The sequence below is a fragment of the Anolis carolinensis genome, chromosome 2, assembly GCF_035594765.1.
Source record: "Anolis carolinensis isolate JA03-04 chromosome 2, rAnoCar3.1.pri, whole genome shotgun sequence".
NCBI classification, from domain to species: domain Eukaryota; kingdom Metazoa; phylum Chordata; class Lepidosauria; order Squamata; family Dactyloidae; genus Anolis; species Anolis carolinensis.
The window spans coordinates 96,296,441-96,317,982 of record NC_085842.1 but is presented as its reverse complement, the minus strand read 5'-3'; the positions used below and the strand labels follow the sequence as shown (position 1 = coordinate 96,317,982).

At 38.8% G+C, this 21,542-nt stretch overlaps 1 long non-coding RNA gene across 2 annotated transcripts in view; it reads right to left on the bottom strand.

Annotated features, from left to right (window-relative positions):
* Window positions 1–21,542, bottom strand: part of LOC134296136 (uncharacterized) — a 57,339-nt gene that overhangs the window by 25,001 nt on the left and 10,796 nt on the right. For both annotated transcript variants that reach the window (XR_010002710.1, XR_010002711.1), the window contains exon 2: window positions 11,407–11,486. This is a non-coding gene — a long non-coding RNA (uncharacterized LOC134296136). The remainder of the gene's footprint in view (window positions 1–11,406; window positions 11,487–21,542) is intronic.

Below are 21,542 nucleotides of genomic sequence, written 5' to 3'. Positions count from 1 at the left end.
AGGAGAGGAAGGGAACAATTTGTACTTTATCCAGAGAATGAGCAAAAAAGCCTGCTGTGTACTACACATTTTCACAAAGAACTGCTGATTTGAGGAAATGGTTGCAATTTTTATATATACAAGAGCAAAAGGGAAGTGCCAATCAATGGAAAAAAAAGAAATGTAAGGCACATCCCAGAAAGGTGTAGATATCTTATTATAAAAGATGTAGCATCTGTACGAGGCTTTTCTCTTATAAATCCCAAAATGTCTGAAATGTATTCCGTATATTTCATATCTTTTTGTACCTCTTCAACATGCATAGGCACATATGTTAATTATGGGATAGCCATTCTTATTATGATATCTTATGAAGACCTTTTACTTATGTTGGCATCTCTGTAGACCAAATGCTAAGATTTAATGATATCATTATTTTGATAAAGAAAATAAAGGGTCTTATCTATGCTCAATAAATATGCATTGCAAGTAGTCTTTTAAGCAAAAAGACGTCTTCTGCCATATTCTGGACAAGATGCCAGGTAGGGGAAATAATGTCTTGGATCTTTGGCCACCATGGAAGAAGACAATTTTAAAAATACAAGCTGGAATTTTCCAATGAAATCCATTTGATTTCTCCTGACAAGGAGGGACATTGTCTCATTGTTGCATTCAAGGGAGCAATCAGTAAAAAATATCTTGTTTACACCTAATAGATGGGAGATTTGCAAAACTGGCTCAGAACTGTATACTTATATTTGTCTATGCTTTATTGGTTTTTTCCCATGTGTTGCAATTCCATTGTTTCCATCTGAAAACCATCTAAGTGTCATTAAGAGACATTAGGGTGACAGAGGTCATGTTCATAACTGTCTATTTCACACAGGCACTTCTTTTTTTGTTTTGCCTGCCATAATACTTTAAACACATGATGGCTTTTCTTTTGAACTCCCACAGGATAATATTAAGGCCATATTTTGCCTCACCCAGAGGTGTTTCCTTCACTGCAGGTGATAGCCCCAAGTTAACAATAGGTTAAATATATACAGAGCAGCTAAGCAAAGACAGAACTTTCCATAAGGGCAAAACAAAGGAAAAGGTCCCAGAGATTACTGTAAACAGGTCCCAGAGATTACTGAAGAAGAGCCTTCACAGATCCCAGAGATATCGCAGGAAGTGAGGTTTCAGAGATCCCAAAGAAGAAATTCCAGAGACGCCAGAGATATCTTCTACAAAATTTACCACAGAAGCAAGAGCACTGGAAATCTCTAAAGACTCTTTATTCAGAACCTGCCTGCCTCCCTGCCTTGCTTAATCTTGTTTTCTCACACTAGAGCATGAAAAAATCCATGTGTTTATTGGTCTGAAGCCTCTTTAAGCTTAGCTGCATCACTTATAGTCTCTTTAGATTAGTTGGCAGTAGTGGGGTGTCACCTTTTGTATTGACCACAGTCTGTTCTGTTGTGTTTCTACTGCCATCTTTTTCTGTCTTCTTAATAAAGAAATAATTGTTATTATTTTAAAACCAGCTTGTCCACAACTAGACTTTTTTTGAAGTCACTTTGGGAAACTGTCAATTTTTAGTCTTTTGTAGAGTGATGGTGTTTGAGAAAGTGTTTTCTCCAAACCAGTAAACCCATCAATAGATTAATTTGAAAGCTATATGAAACATAATTTTATAATTTGACATGTTCTGAGTAATTGAGATGGAGCAGAGACAGGAGAAAAGTGATGTTGATGACAGAGACTGGACCATACTTACAGATTCAGAATAATCTGTACTCTCAATTAATCTTTGAACTTCAGACATATCTTTCAAATATTATCCTTAGTGCCTCTTCCAGTTTGTACATCTGACATTTTTCACTCTATAGGTTGTAAAAAGTCTTTACTGTAGAATTCTGAGCATGACTTTGCTTGCATTGGAAATTAATGTAATGGTCATGTGGTTACTGCAATTCTCTTCCTTGGGATCAGAATGTACATTGAGCATTTCTAGTCTGTGGATCATTACCCATATTCGTTGATAGATTTTACTCAGAATGTGAAACTTCCATCTCTGTAGCTTGAAGCTGCTCTATTGGCATGCCAATTAGGCCTGGGGATTTATTCCTCTGAAATGTCCTGAGTACACTTCCTTGAGAATTTTAGTACCTCTTCTTAAACTGCAAATCCCAGGATTCCATAAGATGAAACCACAACAATTTATATTGAAGTCAGTGCCACAATTGTGCAGCATGAAATAATTTCTAGTTCTACCTACTAAAAATAAGAGGTAGTGGCACATTCCAAGAATCCTTTCACAATTTCGAGTTATAGGGCATTATTCAGTTTTTGCTGCCATGGATGCATCCTACAATACCCTAGGGTTTGCACTTTGGGGCAGCAGTACAGCTCTCTGGCTGAGAATACTAAATATCCCTCCTTAAACTGCCCACCCCAGGATTCCATAGAATGAATCAATGGCAAAACCAAGGTGCTATAACTCTGCAGTATAAAGGTGTTCCTTATATGTTATGGGAATTGATTAATGTTTATATGATGGAGAAGGTTTAATGACAGCCTTCTTTCATCTCTATCTACAGGGATTTATTTTTAGACAAAAAGTTCTTCAACCAAGTTATTTCCATCTGCATTCTGACTGCCATCCTAACAGAGCTGCCCCAAATTATTTTGATGCGTAGTAATTTAGCCACATAATGAGAAGTCAGGAAAGTTTGGAAAATAGAATGATGCTGGGGAAAATGGAAGGACAAAAGAAGAGGGGGTGACCGAGTGCAAGATGTATCCTTGAAGTGACTGGCTTGACCTTGAAGGAGCTGCGGGTGGTGACGGCCATCTGGAAGCTCTGGCGTGGGCTGGTCCAAGAGTCGGAAGCGACTGAATGAATAAACAACATCAAAGAAAGCATTAGTTGGCTAACTGCAGCATCTTGACATAGGATCCCATATTAGAGGGTGAGTAGCATCATGTAATTGTGGTGTTTAGTCCTATAGCATTGCAAAACACTGTGTTCCATTATTCAATACTTATTACAGGTCGACTGAATTTGTTGGTTTCTCCATTACTAACTATTTTCATCCTTATCCCGTGAAAGAGTGGATTCTCTGCCCCCTTTCCCTTTTAAAAAATGGGTCTTACTTTAACACTGTGAGGGATCGAACTCTCTTGGTATCAAGATTTGCACTATTAAAGGCAAAGGAAAATAGTGATCTACCAAACTAGTGTTATTTCTTAGTTTTATTTTTATTTTTTTAAAAAAATTATTAATAAGCATTGAGCAGCTGCCTTATGGCAGAGTACCGGAGATTCATTGCTTGGTTAGGAGACCACGCACAGGACAGCTCATCTACCCATGTCATAGATTTGATTTAATGTAGATGATTCTGACAGCTCTTATCCCATGTGTTTTTGTACCTCTGAAATGGTTCCTGAGTCCAGAAGATAATCTCAGACCATCTTCTTCCCCCTCCCTTTTTATGACTGTTTCTAACATTTAACTGATGAATCATGATGGAGCTAATAGGAAGTTCCCCTGCATCGTGGGAAGAGCTCCATCATAAATCGTACCCTCAATGGATTTCAACTATATTAAAATCGTGTGTGGGAGGTGGGATAAAATCCATATACAGCTTTAATATTAAAAGGGGATGTGAAAAACCTCTCAGTCCTCATGTCATGTTTCCCCAATTTCCCTTTTCCATTTTGTTTCCTTGCTTCTTTTTGTTGATGCTTTCACCCTGAATTGGAATTCATTAGTAGTTCAAAAATGTTCTCAATATATGTATTTTTCTGCAACCATTAGATGAGGGAAAGGCTGTGAAAAGCAACAGGCAGTCAGGGGAGCAATGATGGCAAACAGGATTGAACATTTCACTTTTTCAAAAATCACAGTGTGAAAAGGCACAGAAATTAGAAATGTGATTTATCAAGGGCTGGAACAAATCTCCCATGGAAAACAGCTACAATGTTTGGCTCTGGGATTGAGGTAGGTAAAGAGGGACAAGATAAAGGTATACAGTTGTATGCATTTTAGAGCTCAAAGGTTGGCACATCAGGACAGACAAAAACAAGTACTATTTCATTCAGTCCAGCCTCTGTCATACAGGAACACACAATTAAAGCACTCCCAACAGATGTCCATCCAGCCTCTGGAGAAGGAAACTCTACCATACTTACAGGAAGCATATTCCACTGTTGAACACTCCTACCATCAGGAATTTCTTCCTAATGTTGAGATGGAATTTCCTTTCCTGTATTATGAATCCATTGCTCCGTGTCCTACTTTTTGGGACAGCAGAAAAAAAGCTTGCTTCCTCCTTTCAAATAAATGATTTAGAGTATTTGCTGGTTAAGGAAACATATTCATGGTGTCATCATAAATTGACAGGTGGCTTAAAGGCACATACACACATATTAGGTGGGACAAAAATGTATTTAGCCTATGTTACATACATATTATAATCATATTCAATTTATTCTTTTGTTGATTTGTTCTCCAATGATCATCACACTATTTGGCTTTCATTCAATGTTGTAGCAAGGAAATCTTTCAAAACAAAGGTGGACCACTGATCTGAGTGAAGGTGACTGCTGTTCTGTGCTAATGCAATGAACATTTTATGATGCAGATTAACAAAATGCTAAATAAGACCCTTATAGTGACAGCAGCCAACTGTGCTCCATATAGACTTTCTACGCCTTTCTTTCTAGAGATAGTTTTATAAATGAAAATTCAACTATTTTCTGTTTTCCACCATAATTGCCTTACATAAAAGGGCAGATATAAAATTTAAAAATAAGTCATCCAAAAATAGGAGTGGGATGTACCAATGGATCCATTTCACTAAATAGGTTTAGAAACCTAAGATAATGTAATCACCATAATGTAAAGCCTTAGATTATAATGAAGATTGTTTGTAGTTTGTAGTTTTTTTATATGTTTAGGATGTCATAGTATTATTCTAGGAAAAAAACATTATTAATCTTCTGTTGTTTTGTTTTTTGTATGTATGTCTGTACGTAGGCTTTGTTTGAATCTGTATAAATAAAAACATCATTAAAAAAATAAAACAAAAAGGAGTGGGATATTTTGCAATATGCCCTGGTTTGAAGAAAGATATTTGAGCATCCATTAATGTGGTTGTTTTCTGAAAAGACAATTTGACTTAAAATGCAAACCCCTAGTGAAATTTCTAGTATGTTGAATTGCTTCATATCCTGTGTCTTCTTAAGCACAACACTTAACGACCTACACATTTATTATTCTCTATAACAATGTTCTCTCTTTTCCAAAAGCACATCTTTATTGATGGGATAATCTTTCTTCCAATCTAATATATTTAAACCCTATGATATCTTTGGGAAATGATAAAGGTGTATTGAAATAGTGTATGTAGTTCAAAAGCAGAGACACATCTTTACTGTGGTTTAAGTTAGCAAGAAAAGAATTCAGCTGATCTCTGTTTATAACCCATAGCTCTCCTCATTCTGAAAAATGAGATTCACTATTTGTATTAACTGTGCAATCCTCTACCTGGGTCACAGCTTATCTACACTGCCCATTTAGGGCAGTGAGTAGTTGGATTAGCCCTACAATAGCTAAAACATCAGCCGGAGTGCCCAAGACCAGGAAGGTATCATGGCTAGGAAAAGTTACAACATGGGTGATGGGGGCAATTTTTTACCTGAGATTTGCACATCCCCCCAGAAATACAAGGCAGGTTCTTTGAGTGACAAACATGGGCTTTTATGTAAAATCCACATTCCTTAACACAAAAACACACTGTTTCCAGTTAGTCATATATGTTGTACAGGACTCTTAATCTCTGTTGAACTTCAAAGTTCTTATGCAAAATATAGCCCTCACATGCCTTTCTGTGCCAAATAATTTCCCAAAACAATTAGGGATCGGCAGATATGAAGTACAAATGATACGGAATATTCATCTTCTCTGAAGTGGAAAGGAAATTATAGAAATTATTCATCTTCACTTGAAAGGATATGTATATCCCTACTTCATAGTAATGTTATTTTAAAACTTGGGAGAGATGTCTACATATACCTTGATGTAAATGTCAACATGTCAACATTTACAAAAGCTAGCCCTTTTTCTCCATTTCCAAATCTACAGAGTTTGGATAATATATACATTTCATTCAGACTACTATAAACAGAGAGAAAGAGTTATAGATATATAAACACAGTTCTGTCAAATGGTTATATAATAAATACAAATGCTAATTTAATGTTATATTTATTTAATTTTATTAGTATACCATATTGTTGAATAGAGGGGCAAACATTTTACTAGAGGAGAGGAAGAAGGAGGAGAGTAACATTTCCCTTATATCCTAACTACCAGACAGTGGTTGTTGATAAACTTAGCATGATGTTTATTCTACCAATTTCCAGCAAGTTCTGATATGGATATGCTGTTGAAAGAAAACAGGAAGAAAGCATGGCAGAAAGTGGTGTTTATAAAAGAAAAGCATATATTCACTTATGGTACATCTATATTGTAGAATTAATACAGTTTAGCACTACTTAACCACAATGGCCTAATGTTATAGGATCATAGGAACTTGTCACGACCCAGGCTGCAGAGCACCAATAACCATACACAGAGGCCAGAATCTATCTAATATCTTTATTAAGGAAATATATAAAGTCAATAAAAATAAGTGTAGAATGTAGTTCAGAAGAAGACCTTTCAGGAAAGGTCAATTATAGTCCAGGAAAACAATGTCCAATATAAAATATTAAGGTCCAAAGTTGTAATCCAATAACCGAAACACTCACTTTGCCAAGCAAAGTGAGGGGAGATGACAAGGTTCTTAGTCCAAGGAACTTGAGGCAAGGCTAGGAAGTAAACTTGATTCTTGGAACACAAGGCTTGATACAAGGCAGCAAGGAACGAGGAACAGGGACAAAATCTGTGGTAAAATACTTGGCAAGGTCCTGGAAGACAAGGCTGAGTCCTAGGAAGCAAGGCAAGGTCCGTGGAGGTAAACAAGGCTGGGAACGGGAACGAAGGCTTGGAAACAGGAACGAAGGCTTGGAAGCGGGAGTAGCGCTGTCCACACACAACCTACTCCAGTTGCTGACGAATTGACTCCGCAAAATTCCTTCAGGGCAAAGAACCTAAATAGGGTCTCGTTTTCCCACCAAAGAACACTTCTCTGGGGAACCAGAACCGAAAGTCAATCTCTGTGTCCAGATGCATGACTCCCTAAAATTTCTCATGAAAGCAGTCTTAATCAGCTGAATGCCTGGCTGCGATTCTCAGGCTTCTGCGATTAGCCTGCTGAACTCCTTTCTGTTGTTGATAATAGTTACGGCGAGAAAATGGGGGAGATTTTGACTCAGGGCTTGTTTGGCAGCTTTCTGGAAGACAAACCTCCTGCAGGTGCAAGGGCTCCAATTCTGGCTGGGAAAATTCCAATTCTGGCTGAAACGGTGGAAAACCCAAGTTTTCCTCTTCATCTGTCACCACAGCGCTAGGAACGGGACTACATGGCCCATGAGTCATCACAGAACTGTAGTTTTACACAGTTTTTAGCCTTCTCTTCCATGACATTGAACCATAGCAGTTAAAATAGTATCAAATTTCATTCATTCTTCCCTGCAAATGCACCCAACGTGGAAGTATATTTGGACAAAAGTTTGACATTGACTGAGTCTAAGCATCCCATGTGAACTAATACCATGTTTTCCCCAAAATAAGACCTACCCTGAAAAATAAGACCAATCATGATTTTTCAACATTTCTGAGGATGTTTGAAATATAAGCCCTATTTCAAAAATAAGCCCTAGATATAGCTAATTTAAAAAAAGTAAATTTGGAAAAACAAGACTGCCCCTGAAAACAAGTTCTAACACATATTTGGGAGCAAAAGTTAAAATAAGACTGTCTTATTTTTGGGAAAACAGGGTACTCTGAAGGCAGGGAAAACCTTTGTTGTTGAAGAGAACCAATCGTCAGTGAAAGTTTGATGCAAACTTGTTTTTTCTAACTCAATAAAAGAAGTGAGGCTGCATGTGCATGGTGATGGTGGGTTGTTTTAAAAAGAAAATTACCTTGTTTACTTAGTCTAATGAGAAGAAGAAGTTCATACAATTTGAATGTGAGATAAGTATACACTTGAGCAGTTGACTGGGGTTGTTTGTGTGCATTATAAGGATGTTTCAGAGGACTTGTTGAAGGTTCTAAAAAGTAATTTCTCAGACCCCTGCTGCCAACATCTCTAGCAAAGAAGCATAGAAATGAAAATTGCTTAAGTGTTTATGGGGCTATTTGCACAGCAGTAAGAATTGTTGAGCATCCTGGGAGCTCAAACACTCCATATTTTACTGTAGATAGTGATAGACAAGCCTAGTTAAGCTGTTATGCATCTGGCATTCTTCAATAGAGTTTTATTATTTATTTTTCTTAGCTCTTATCTATTCCAAATGTTTGACCTTGGGGAATACTGACCTACATTGACCACTTAGGTCAGCATGTGAGGTGATATGCCTCATAGCTGCTAAACATAGTTAAATGCACTGCAGAACCCCTTCAGCAAACCCAGACCCACTCACAAGAAGTCTTGGAAATTGATCTTTATTTGTCCTGCGTTACTACAGCTCAGCAAAATCCACTCCTTCAAATTGTCTAAGTCGTCTCAGTGCAATGTCTGATATAACAGGTCAGTGATGGAGGCTCCCGGCGGAGGCTTCCAGGATACTTCCCTGCGCGGTCCTTCCTCTGACTCTTAAGCTCAATCCACAGACTGAGAAGCACCTTACATTTCAGAAGCCACTGCCCTCTTAAGGGATTCATACTTCCCTTGTTCTCCAATTCAGGAGGCCTCCCTCTCCAAAAAAAAAAAAAAGGGGGGGGGCGGATCAGGAAGAAAGCAGTCAGGGATCATCTTCTAGACACAGGAACCTGGATATAATTAGAGAAAACACTAAAAACATGGGGGATAGGAGCGGTCAAATTTGCCAGTTTGAATCGGTTCAGTGACATGAAGGGGTATTCCTGTGGGCAGCCTCTTACCAAGCACTGACATTTCTCTCTCCAAATTCTCCTTCAAAAGCCTTGCATATTTTTTAATTAACATAAACACGAAATTCATTTATGGTCATACATCCTATATGCATAGGCTGACAATAATTTTATAAATATTTTAATAATTCTCTCCATGAAACATTTGTGTACATTGAATCACCAGAGAGCATTGATGCGAACAATTTCATATTATGGTGAATTTTGGACTTCAGACTTTCAGATAAAATGCCCAACCTGTAAACAGTTTTAGTTGATGACAAGGTTCCACAAAAAAGCCTCAGTTTTTAAAAGACCAGCTTTTCTTCCCACATAGAGAAAAAAATGATGCTGTTACAAAGAGAGGAAGAACCACCAAAACATCTTTCAGGCAAAGGGAAGGCAAGTTTGTCAGTTAGCTGTTTGCTTCATAAGTGAGGTTTCTGCATTTTGAATAACCTTTCCTGTCTTACTTAGGCCCCTGTGATATTAACAGGCAGTTTCACAGCCAGGAAGAAGAACTGAAGGAGGTAGGATGAAGGTAGGATGTACCCTACCTAACATAGGTAGGGTACATCTACACTGTAAGTTAATGTAGTTTAATACCCATTTAACTGTTGTGCTATGGAGGTTGTAGTTTTACATAGTTTTTAGTCTTCTCTGTCAAACTGGTGGTGCCTCACCAAACTATCTGGATTTCAGTAAGGCCCTTGACAAGGTTCTTCACGACCTTCTGGCAAACAAACAAGTCAAATGTGGGCTAGGCAAAACTATGGTTAGGTGGATCTGTAATTGGATAAGTGAACGAACCCAAAGGGTGCTCACCAATGCATCTTCTTCATCCTGGAAAGAAGTGACGAGTGGAGTGCCATAAGCAGGGTTCCCTCCCGGGCCCAGTTCTGTTCAACATCTTTATTAATGACTTAGACGAAGGGTTAGAAGGCATGATCATCAAGTTTACAGATGACACCAAATTGGGAGGGATAGCCAACACCTCAGAAGACAGGAGCAGAATTCAAAACGATCTTGACAGATTAAAGAGATGGGCCGAAACTAACAAAATGAAGTTCTACAGGGACAAATGCAAGATACTCCACTTAGGCAGAAAAAAATGAAATGCAAAGACACAGAATGAGGGACGCCTGACTCAACAGAAGTACAGGTGAAAAGGATCTTGGAGTCCTTGTGGACAACAAGTTAAACATGAGCCAGCAATGTGATGCAGTGGCTAAAAAACCAATGGGATTTTGGCCTGGATCAATAGGAGTCTAGTGTCTAGATCTAGGGAAGTCATGCTACCCCTCTATTCTGCCTTGGTCAGACCACACCAGGAATACTGTGTCCAATTCTAGGCACTGCAGTTGAAGGGAGTTGTTGACAAGCTGGAAGATGTCCAGAGGAGGGCAACGAAAATGATCAAAGGTCTGGAGAACAAGCCTTATGAGGAGCGGCTGAAAGAGCTGGGCATGTTTAGCCTGCAGAAGAGAAGGCTAAGAGGGGACATGATGAGGGCCATGTATAAATATGGGAGAGGAAGTCATAGGGAGAAGGGAGCAAGCTTGTTTTCTGCTGCCCTGGAGACTAGGATGTGGAACAATGGCTTCAAATTACAGGAAAAGAGATTCCACCTGAACATCAGGAAGAACTTCCTCACTGTGAGAGTTGTTCGGCAGTGGAACTCTCTGCCCCGGAGTCTGGTGGAGGCCCCTTCTTTGGAGGCTTTTAAGCAGAAGCTGGATGGCCATCTGTTGGGGGTGCTTTGAATGTGATTTCCTGCTTCTCGGCAGGGGTTTGGACAGGATGGCCCATGAGGTCTCTTCCAACTCTATTATTCTATGATTCTATTTTTCTACAACTCCCAGAATGCCATATGAATTAGTCATAGCAACTAAAGTGGCATTGAACTGCATTAATTCTACAGTGTGGATGCACTTGTAGTGTTGGCCCAGAGATACCAAAACCCTCCATTGAGTACCATACATTGCAATAGAACATTGCTTGTTTTGCTTTCCAAACCATTTTTATGAGATGCCAATAATATGAAATATTTATCTGTTTATATAGTGACACATACTATGGTATAGTTAGGGTTGATGTCTGCTTCCAACATTATCTCCTCCACAGCAAACACTGTTAGATGCTGTTCCACCACCCATCTCTGTTATCATAGGAAGGTTTGAGGTCCTTACACATCAGTTTAATATGTGGAGAGAAGAATTCCCAAGGAATTTTGGCCGGGCAAGAGACTGTGAATTTCCTGCCATGTAACTCTTACATACTCTTCTCCAGCTCATGGAAATTCAGATTCTTCCTTGTATTTTCTGCTTTCAAATGCACTTAGACTTATGCCCACACTATGATATAGTTTTATCAGCAATATTTATTCAGAAGAGGTTTACCATTGCTTTCCTCTCGGGCTGAGAATGTGCAATTTCTCCAAGGTCAAGCAATTGTGCCAGTACACAATGCTGGCTCCAACCTAGAAGTCAGTTCAAAAAAATAAATTTTCAGTTTCATTGTGTTAGCACTGATTCTGCTAGACAGCAACACATTCTAATAGATTAAAAACTAAAAAATTATTCTGCTATACCATCCTGGCTGTAGTGGAATGATTATATGGATTCGGCCATAAAACTATACATTAGGAATCAACAATCCACACTTTTCCCTGCCAAAATTACATGACCATAATTGGGAAAAGGGATGAAAGCTGAGCTTTTAGGTGAATAGGAGATTGGTGATAAATGATGTGAAGGGGAGAGTAATTCATTTTTAAATCACTTGTCCACTGTCAACTGGCCAAGGAGGGAAGGGGACAGTCCATATAAATTCCAAATTCATGAACATTTGCTAAATCCTACTGGTGACACCCAATAAGTCCTGAAGGTTTCATGAAAAAGAAAAAGGCAGTATCTTTAAGTGGCAAACCATTCTTGCTGCTTGCATCTAAAATTGTTTCACCTTCATTAGATTCTTCTGAATATAATGGAATTCAAAATAATACCCTTTATTGATATTGCCAAAGAAGGATAACTGAGCCAAAAGAACTCCAAAGAGAATATTGAGATGAAACACTTATGAAAATTGCTTTAGGGAGGCTTTTGGCTCTTTTTTTAAAAACTGATTTATCATAAATGCAACCGGCAGTCATATTTCTACTGGTAGTTTCAGGCTGGCAAGACATTTCACTGCTTCCTTTGTGACTCCCTGGGACAACACTAATAAAGATGTAATGTTTGGGGCACTGTGAAGAAAATTTTTCATCTTTTACTGATGACTGCTATCTTTCTCCCTCCAATACTGTTCTGTTCCCTGAGCTAACTCTTGTCAGGTGTCCTATTCTCTGTGCTTTACCCTTCATAGAAAGCATTCTCAATGCCATGGCTTTGTTTTAAAAAATAACACTATCCTCGTTCTCTGACTTATCACAAAATTGTCAGTATAATTTTGTTCTTCCTGGAACACTTTTTAAAAAATGACAGTGCATAGCCTTTGAGAAACTGTTCTTTAATAGGTAAACAATTTGCTTCATTGCCAATGTTACACTAATGGCAGCACTTCAAAGTTGTTAGCAATCATGTTACTAGGCAACTTTGCATTGACAAAGCATTAGAAAATGAAAAATATTGATGAAAAGCCTGGAGGTAACATGCTCGATCACTGAAAATCCTTCAACTACTTGTACCATTTATTGGCCAATGCTCATTTGGTCTTACAAACAATGCACAATTTAGTCATATCTAACAATGTTTTGACTAGTTTTACAAGTCATAAGGTTGTTTAAAAGTTCATACAACTCAATTCAAGATGTTGGTTTTGACAAACAAAACCCTAAACAGGTTATCTGAAAGATTGACCCAATGGACTAAAAATAAATACATACATTCTATCAATTAAATGTCATAAATTAATGCATTAATTAATTGATAGCATTTCTGATAGCATTTCTGTGGTAACTTTAAGTCCTGAATTATTTAATGTAACCTGCAGAGACTTGTTCTTGTGGAAACCAGAGATGAGTGGTTTGGGCATACCCTTTTTGCATATCTTTCTGCATAGAAAGGATTTCTTGCAAATTTCACAAATTGTTCATGAGGAGCAATTTCACTCTACTCTAAAGGCTTCTAGAGAATCCTATATAAATGTTTTACAGCCCAGATAAGTTGAATTTTAAAGATTAACTCCCTTTATTTAATCTTCAATACCATCTCTTGTTTAAAAGTCAGGTTTGTCTTTCCAGTTCTTTGAAGCAAAATAAGCAGAGATGCCCTGCCTCTGTTTCTCATTCTTTATATTTCTGACCTAGTGTGTAACCCATCAGAATGTAACTGAGACTCCAAGTTCTCTGGAGGTGCTTAGCTTAGTCTCTCAAATTCTGTCCTGTCATTTCCTGGAGGGGGGTTAACTGATTTTTGCTTTCAGCATCTGTGTCATTTCTGGTTATGTCACCTGGTGGAAGTAGTCTGCTGTTCAAGGCGACAGCGGGGAGGGGGTGTTTATAAAAGTACAGTACAGGAGAAAAATAAAACTATACGTCCACTGTCTGAGCTACTGAGCTAATTTCCCCAGATTGTTAAAGTGCTCAGAATCTAGGATATCTGCATTTTAAAACATTATTTGCATATACATTTGAGTTTATATACTCCTTTGAGTTCCTTTTTTCTAATATCGAATCCCATGGGAATAAACAAGCATTTTTCTTCACAGCAAACTGTCATTTCTGGGAATGCAGAGCCCCCTAGCTGTGGTATACAGGTGCAAAACAAAATTACCTGTATATAAGTGTATGGAAATTGATGAGGAGAAAAGGGAAGGGAGACATTGTTTAATTAATTTCTAACTCTTAATAATATGATGGCCATGCTTGATATGAATTAATCTGTCATTTCATTCTAAGATATTTGATTTTTATAAAGTATCAGGTACTATATTTTCCCAACAAATTTATAAGAAAACTTGTCAATTTTGATAAGAGTTGGCAATTTTCAAGGAAAGGGATTTATTTCCACTCCTAGTTACTTTGCCTCAGTGGAAAGTCAATGTCCCTTCCACTCAAATGACAATGTCAGATACAAAAATTGGTTAAATAAGGCCAGTGTTCATGAACACTAAGAATCTGCAATGCGGCAGAAAATGGGATGTATGGGGAAAAATTAATGATAAGATGGGTGAATTCTTAACCTTTGTGGTGCTATGTATTGTTGTCAAAGAGCCAAGTGAAACTGTCCCTGCACCCCACCAGTTATGATGTGAGCAATGCTTAATCAAATTGCCAAATAATAAACTTGGAGCTAAATGGGCTAGATACTAAATACACCATGAAACAGGGAAAACACACACACACACACACACACACACACACACACACACACACACACATATATATATATATATATATATATATATATATATATATATGAGTGATGGCATCACGGCAACTCACAAAACAACAAAAGTACAGGCCCCCCAACCTCAAAATTTGACAACACAACCCATCATCCACGCCTCTAGGTTGATACAACAAAAAGAAAAGAAAAATAAAGTCCTAATTAGAGGGAGAGCAATAATTTTTTTTATCCAATTGCTGCCAGTTTAGAGGGCTAATCTCTGCCCACTTGGTTGCCTAGCAACCAATTCAGCCAAAGGGCAGCCAGGGTTCAGTTAGGGGACAGGCAGATTTAGGCCTCTTCCACAGATTATCTAATTTGCACTGGATTATATGGCAGTGTAGACTCAAGGCCCTTCCACACAGCTATATAACCCATTTATAATCTTATATTATCTGCTTTGCACTGGATTATCTTGAGTCCACACTACCATATAATCCACTTCAGTGTGCATTTTATACAGCTGTGAAGAAGGGGCCTCATATAATCCAGTTCTAAGCAGACAATATAAGATTAGAAATATACAGTAGAGTCTCACTTATCCAACGTAAACAGGCCGGCAGGATAAGTGAATATGTTGGATAATAAGAAGGGATTCAGGAAAAGCCTATTAAACATCAAATTAGGTCATCGTTATACAAATTAAGCACCAAAACATCATATTATACAACAAATTTGACAGAAAAAGTAGTTCCATGTGCAGTAATGCTATGTAGTAATTACAGTAGAGTCTCACTTATCCAACACTAGCTTATCCAACGTTCTGGATTATCCAACGCATTTTTGTAGTCAATGCTTTCAATATATTGTGATATTTTGGTGCTAAATTCATAAATACAGTAATTACTATATAGCATTACTGTGTACTGAACTACTTTTTCTGCCAAATTTGTTGTCTAACATGATGTTTTGGTGCTTAATTTGTAAAATCATAACTTAATTTGATGTTTAATAGGGTTATCCTTAATCCCTCCTTATTATCCAACATATTCGCTTATCCAACGTTCTGCCAGCCCGTTTATGTTGGATAAGTGAGACTCTACTGTACTGTATTTATAAATTTACCACACAATGAATTTAAAACACTGACTACAAAAACAATGATTATGAAAAGGCAGACTGCGTTGAATAATCCAGAACATTGTATAAGCGAATGTTGGATAAGTGAGATTCTTCTTTAATATGAAATAATTACTGGGATAGAATAATGCAGAACAATATAATCTCTAAAACCAGGACAGTAAATAAACAGGGGAATTCCACACAGGAAACAATCAGGGCCAGCTAACACCTCCCAACAAAGTATTCCTATCATCGAAGTCTGGCAAATCCTGTTTTCTCATGGCCACAGACAGTAGAAGCGCATAAAATATCGCAAACAACACCACTCTGAAAACAAGGGAATTCCAGACAGGAAACAATCAGTGCCAGCTAACACCTCCCAACAAAAAATTCACTCAGGGAGGAAACAGCCAGGCTTTAAAGCTGCAAGGCCATTACATCCTAATCATTTTTCCTAATTGCAGCATTCATACTTGCCTCCAACAGACAAAAAAAAAAACCAATCAGAAATATTGTATATTCACAACCTTTAGGAAATAATATCCCCTGATGGCGCAGTGTGTTAAAGCGCTGAGCTGCTGAACTTCTGGACTGAAAGGCCGCAGGTTTGAATTGGGGGAGCGGAGAGAGCCCCCACTGTTAGCCCCAGCTTCTGCCAATCCAGAAGTTCAAGAACATGCAAATGTGAGTGCATCAATAGGTACTGCTCCGGTGGGAAGGTAACACCGCTCCATGCAGTCATCCCACGTGACCTTGGAGGAGTCTATGGACAACGCCGGCTCTTCGGCTTAGAAATGGAGATGAGCCCCAACCCCCAGAGTCAGACATGACTGGGCTTAATGTCAGGGGAAAACGTTTACCCTTTACCTTAATTACCACCAATTCCTCAATACTTTATTTCCCATACCACCAGACTTCGCCACAGCAACGCGTGGCCGGGCACAGCTAGTGTGTGTGTGTGTGTGTGTGTGTGTGTGTGTGTGTGTGTGTGTGTATATATAGGGTAATAAAATTTCGGCCTAGGACAAAACAACAAAACTACACATCCTAGAAACACTAAACTTGGCAGCACAACCCCTCATCCATGCCTCTACCTTCATACAACAAACAGCTCCAGCTACTCCAGAAAACGGCCAGGCTTTGAGACTGCAAGGCTATTCACTGCTATTCCACCTGGCCAACAAAGGATTCCCATAAGCCACAGCTACGCGTCGCCGGGCAAAGCTAGTATATAGATAGATAGATAGATAGATAGATAGATAAAAAAATTTCGGCCTAGGACAAAACAACAAAACTACACATCCCAGAAACACTAAACTTGGCAACACAACCCCTCATCCATGCCTCTACGTTCATACAACATAAAGAAAAGAAAAATAAAGTCCTAATTAGAGGGAGAGGAATAATTGTTTTTATCCAATTCCTGCCAGTTAGAAGGCTAAGCTCTGCCCACTTGGTCTCCTAGCAACCTACTCAGCCCAGGGGATAGGCACAGTTAGGCCTCAGGCCTCTTCCACACTGCCTATAAGATACAGATTATCTGATTTTAACTAGATTATATGGCAGTGTAACTCAAGGCCCTTCCACACAGCTATATTACCCATTTATAATCTTATATTATCTGCTTAGAACTGGATTATCTTGAGTCCACACTGCCAGATAATTCACTTCAGTGTGCATTTTATACAGCTGTATAGAAGGGGCCTCATATAATCCAGTTCTAAGCAGATAATATAAGATTATAAATATACAGTAGAGTCTCACTTATCCAACATAAACAGGCCGGCAGAACATTGGATAAGTGAATATGTTGGATAATAAGAAGGGATTCAGAAAAAGCCAATTAAACATCAAATTAGGTAATGATTATACAAATTAAGCACCAAACATCATGTTATACAACAAATTTGACAGAAAAAGTAGTTCAATGCTCAGTAATGCTCTGTTGTAATTACTGTATTTACAAATATAGCACCAAAATATCACAATGAATTTAAAACATTGACTACAAAAACACTGACTACTAAAAGGCAGACTGCGCTGGATAATCCAGAACACTGGATAAGCCAATGTTGGATAAGTGAGATTCTACTGTAATGTGAAATAATTACTGTGGTAATCCACTCCAACCCAATTCTGCCATGGAGGACACAATCCAAGCACACCCAATAGATGGCCACCCAGCCTCTCAATAATAATAATAATAATAATAATAATAATAATAATAATAATAATAATATCATACAATCCTAAGGTTAGGAGACACCCCTATGGATCATCCAGTTCAACTTCCTTCTACCATGCAGGACGACACAAACCAAGCACTCCTGACAGATGGCCATCCAATACCTGCACAATAATAATACACATCGAATCATAGCATCAGACAGTTAGGAGACACCCCTAAAGGCCATCCAGTCCAACCCAATTCTGCCATGCAGGACACAATCCAAGTACTCCCAACAGATGGCCACTCAGCCTCTACTAATAATACCAACAACAACAACAACAACAACAACAACAACAACACCAACAACATAATACAATCCTAAGGTTTGGAGTAACCCCTAAGCATCATCCAGATCAACTTCCTTCTACCATGCAGGAGGACACAATCCAAGCACTCTTGACAGATGGCCATCCAGCCTCTACATAATGATGATGATGATGATGATGATTATGATGATGATGATAATAATAATAGATAGAATGAAGCATAGAATCCAAGAGTTTGGAGAGACCTCTAAGGGCCATCCAGCCCAACCCAATTCTGCCATGCAGGACACAATCCAAGCACTCCCAACAGATGGCCACTCAGCCTCTCAATACTACTACTACTAATAATACCAACAACAACAACAACAACAACAACAACAACAACATAATACAATCCTAAGGTTTGGAGTAACCCCTAAGCATCATCCAGATCAACTTCCTTCTACCATGCAGGAGGACACAATCCAAGCACTCTTGACAGATGGCCATCCAGCCTCTACATAATAATGATTATGATGATGAAGATGAAGATGATGATGATGATGATGATGATGATGATGATAATAATAATAATAGATAGATAGAATGAAGCATAGAATCCAAGAGTTTGGAGAGACCTCTAAGGGCCATCCAGCCCAACCCTTTCTACTATGCAGCAGGACACAAACCAAGCATTCACAACACATGAACAACGTATAAGTACTATACAATACTACACAGGGACATAGACCCCCTCTACCCTCACCACTTTCACAGTACACAAACAACCAAATGCATACTAAACATAAAGACAACCATACAATAGATATTCAATACCACCACTACCTCTACAAGTTCTTACCAACACCACCAGACAATGCCACAGCAACGTGTGGTCGGGCACAGCTAGTTACTAATCTAAAATAGCTTGGCAAAAAAAACCCCGCTCAAAGCAAAAAAAGAGGCAACTTGAACTTCCTGTCGAGGTGGGTGGGGTGTGGAGAAACAGCAAAGAGGCCAAGTCAGGAAAGTGGCATCTTAAATAATCTTGCATAGCCCTGCCTGACCGCAATGCCACTGGCAAGACATTTGACCAATGGCGTGGGCTGGGGAAAACTACTGCCATAAGAGTAGAGGAGTGCACTGATCACTACAATCCCTGCCTTAGTTACAGGAACTTGTATGGCTAAAGTGGAGACTCTAAGGTAGACCACAGCTTATTTGGAATTAAGTGGAAGGAGTAGTAGTGATGGGTGTCATCAGCATACTGGCGACAACAAACCTCCAAATTCTGAATAAACTTTCCCAGCAGTTTCATGTAGATGTTAAATAGCATGGGGGACAAGACTTAACTCTGAGGGAGTTCACAGGGCAATGGTCAAGGAGTCAAACAAGAATCCCCCAGTAACACCTTTTGAGGCTGGCTCTCCAAGAAAGAACAGAGCCACTGAAGAAGAGTAACTCCAAGGCGACTCAGAATGATACAATAGCTGATGGTATTGAAAACCAGTGAAAGATCCAGCAGAACCAGCAGGGACACATTTCCCCTGTCATTCATCAATGTGGCCAAAGTTGTCTCTGTCCCATAACCAAGCCTGGAATCAGAATGAAATGGATCTAGATGATTGGTTTCATCCAGGAACGCATGAAGTTGAGAAGTCTCCATACATGCAAGTATCTTGCCCCAAAATAGAAGGTTGGGGACCTGTTGTTGTGATTCAGCTTGAATCTAGAATTGATTCTGATGAGGAAAGAGAGATTTGGATTCAAAATATCCCCGAAAGGCCTGTAACTTTGGAAGATGAGGAACAGATAATACAAGTTCAGTTTCCCACATGCAGGGTTGGAATTGATGACCCTGAATCCAGTGAAGCCAGCCAGGTGCACACTGACTTGAAAAGGGAGGATGGGAGGTTGGAAGATTCCCAGTTTACTAATGCATCTCAGCTTGATAATGAGTAAACTGACTTTGATGGGATGGGCTCCTAAGATAGATCTGAGCGTTTGGAATTGAGAGTGCGGTGTATTGTAAGGATTGCAAACAGACAGGGGGAGGTGAGATGGCAAAGAAATGCTTTCATGTGTTGCAAAGAGTGATGTGATAAAAGGGGTACTTTGGGGGAAAGGTTATTGTCAAAGCAACTTTCTTGCGACCAGAGAAGCAAGCTCTAGTTTCCCTGCTGTACTTGGGATTATATTGCAGGCCATATTGCACATCTATGTTTCTTGGATTTTGCCATGTTCCCTTTGGATGTTGTTTATTCCTGGTAAGCTCTGGACTTATATCTCAGGACTATATTTGTAACTGACTTTTGATGCTTTACTTTTACTTTTGAAGAACTTTTTACTATCTTTCTTTAATACACTACAAAGACTCAAACCTACTGTGGAGTTTGTGTGCTAGAGCAAGGTGAATCAAGGCTGAGGTGCGACACCTGTCTATAATTATCAAGTACAGTAGGGTCCAGAAAAGGTTTCTTACAAGAGGCCTTACCACAGCCTCCCTGAGACATGCTGAAGTCCTGCAAGGATGCATGTATCACTTCCTTCATCTACTCTGTCAGCCCTCCTCTGGCCTGTTTATTGAGCTAGGAGGGGCAAGAGTATACAACACACATGGTGACTCATCTTTCCAAGGATTCTGTCCACATCCTCAGGCTGCAGAAATTGAAAAGTATCAACATCTTGTCGAAGGCTTTCATGGCTGGAAACACTGGGATGCTGTGAGTTTTCCAGGCTGTATGGCCATGTTCCAGAAGCAAAAGTTTTTGACAACACAGTGACAAGGAAGGTAAAGTGATTGGCTCATTTGCCTGTATAGACTGAAATCAACAAGCAACTGCAGCGTATTCAGAAGGATGCAGATGGCTGTTTCTGGGACCACCTGGAAGACTTCTGCTTTGGACTGCCCCAGATTTACCAGCTAGTGTAGACATGCCAAAGATTGCCAAATATTGTTTTCTGCTAAATTGATTTTTTTTCCCAGTTTTCAAAGCATATAGCCACCAGATGTCACTGCAGGATAAATTATTATTAAAGGTGATCCATTTCAGTAGACCAGAGCTTAACAAAGGCGAATCCATAACCTTTGGATAAGTGTGAAGGACAATGGTTTGTCTTCTCTACCTACAATCGTCTTCTTTTCTTCCTCTGATTAGTGATGCAAAAACCATGGCAAAAAGAAAAAGATAAATTTTTAATAAAGCACAACTATGTAAGAAGGAACTGGACAAGTAAAGGCACACTGTTGAATACTAAAGTTAACATTACTCATGCTACCATATTTTAAATTTCTCTGTATGGTGTTGAATGTTAGATAGTGCAGAAAGCTGCTAAAAATAAAATCAACTTATCTGAAATGTGATGATAGATAAGAGATCTATAGATACTGAGTACTGATAAAAAAGATCAATAAATGAGTCCTATAGCAAATTAAGCCTGAAATCTCCCTAGAAACTAAGATGGCTAAACAAAGACCATCATACTTTAGACATATTATAAGACTAGCTGTGCCCGGCCACGCGTTGCTGTGGCGAAGTATGGTGGTATGGGAAATAAAGTATTGAGGAATTGGTGGTAGTTAAGGTAAAGGGTAAAGGTGTGGAGTCCAG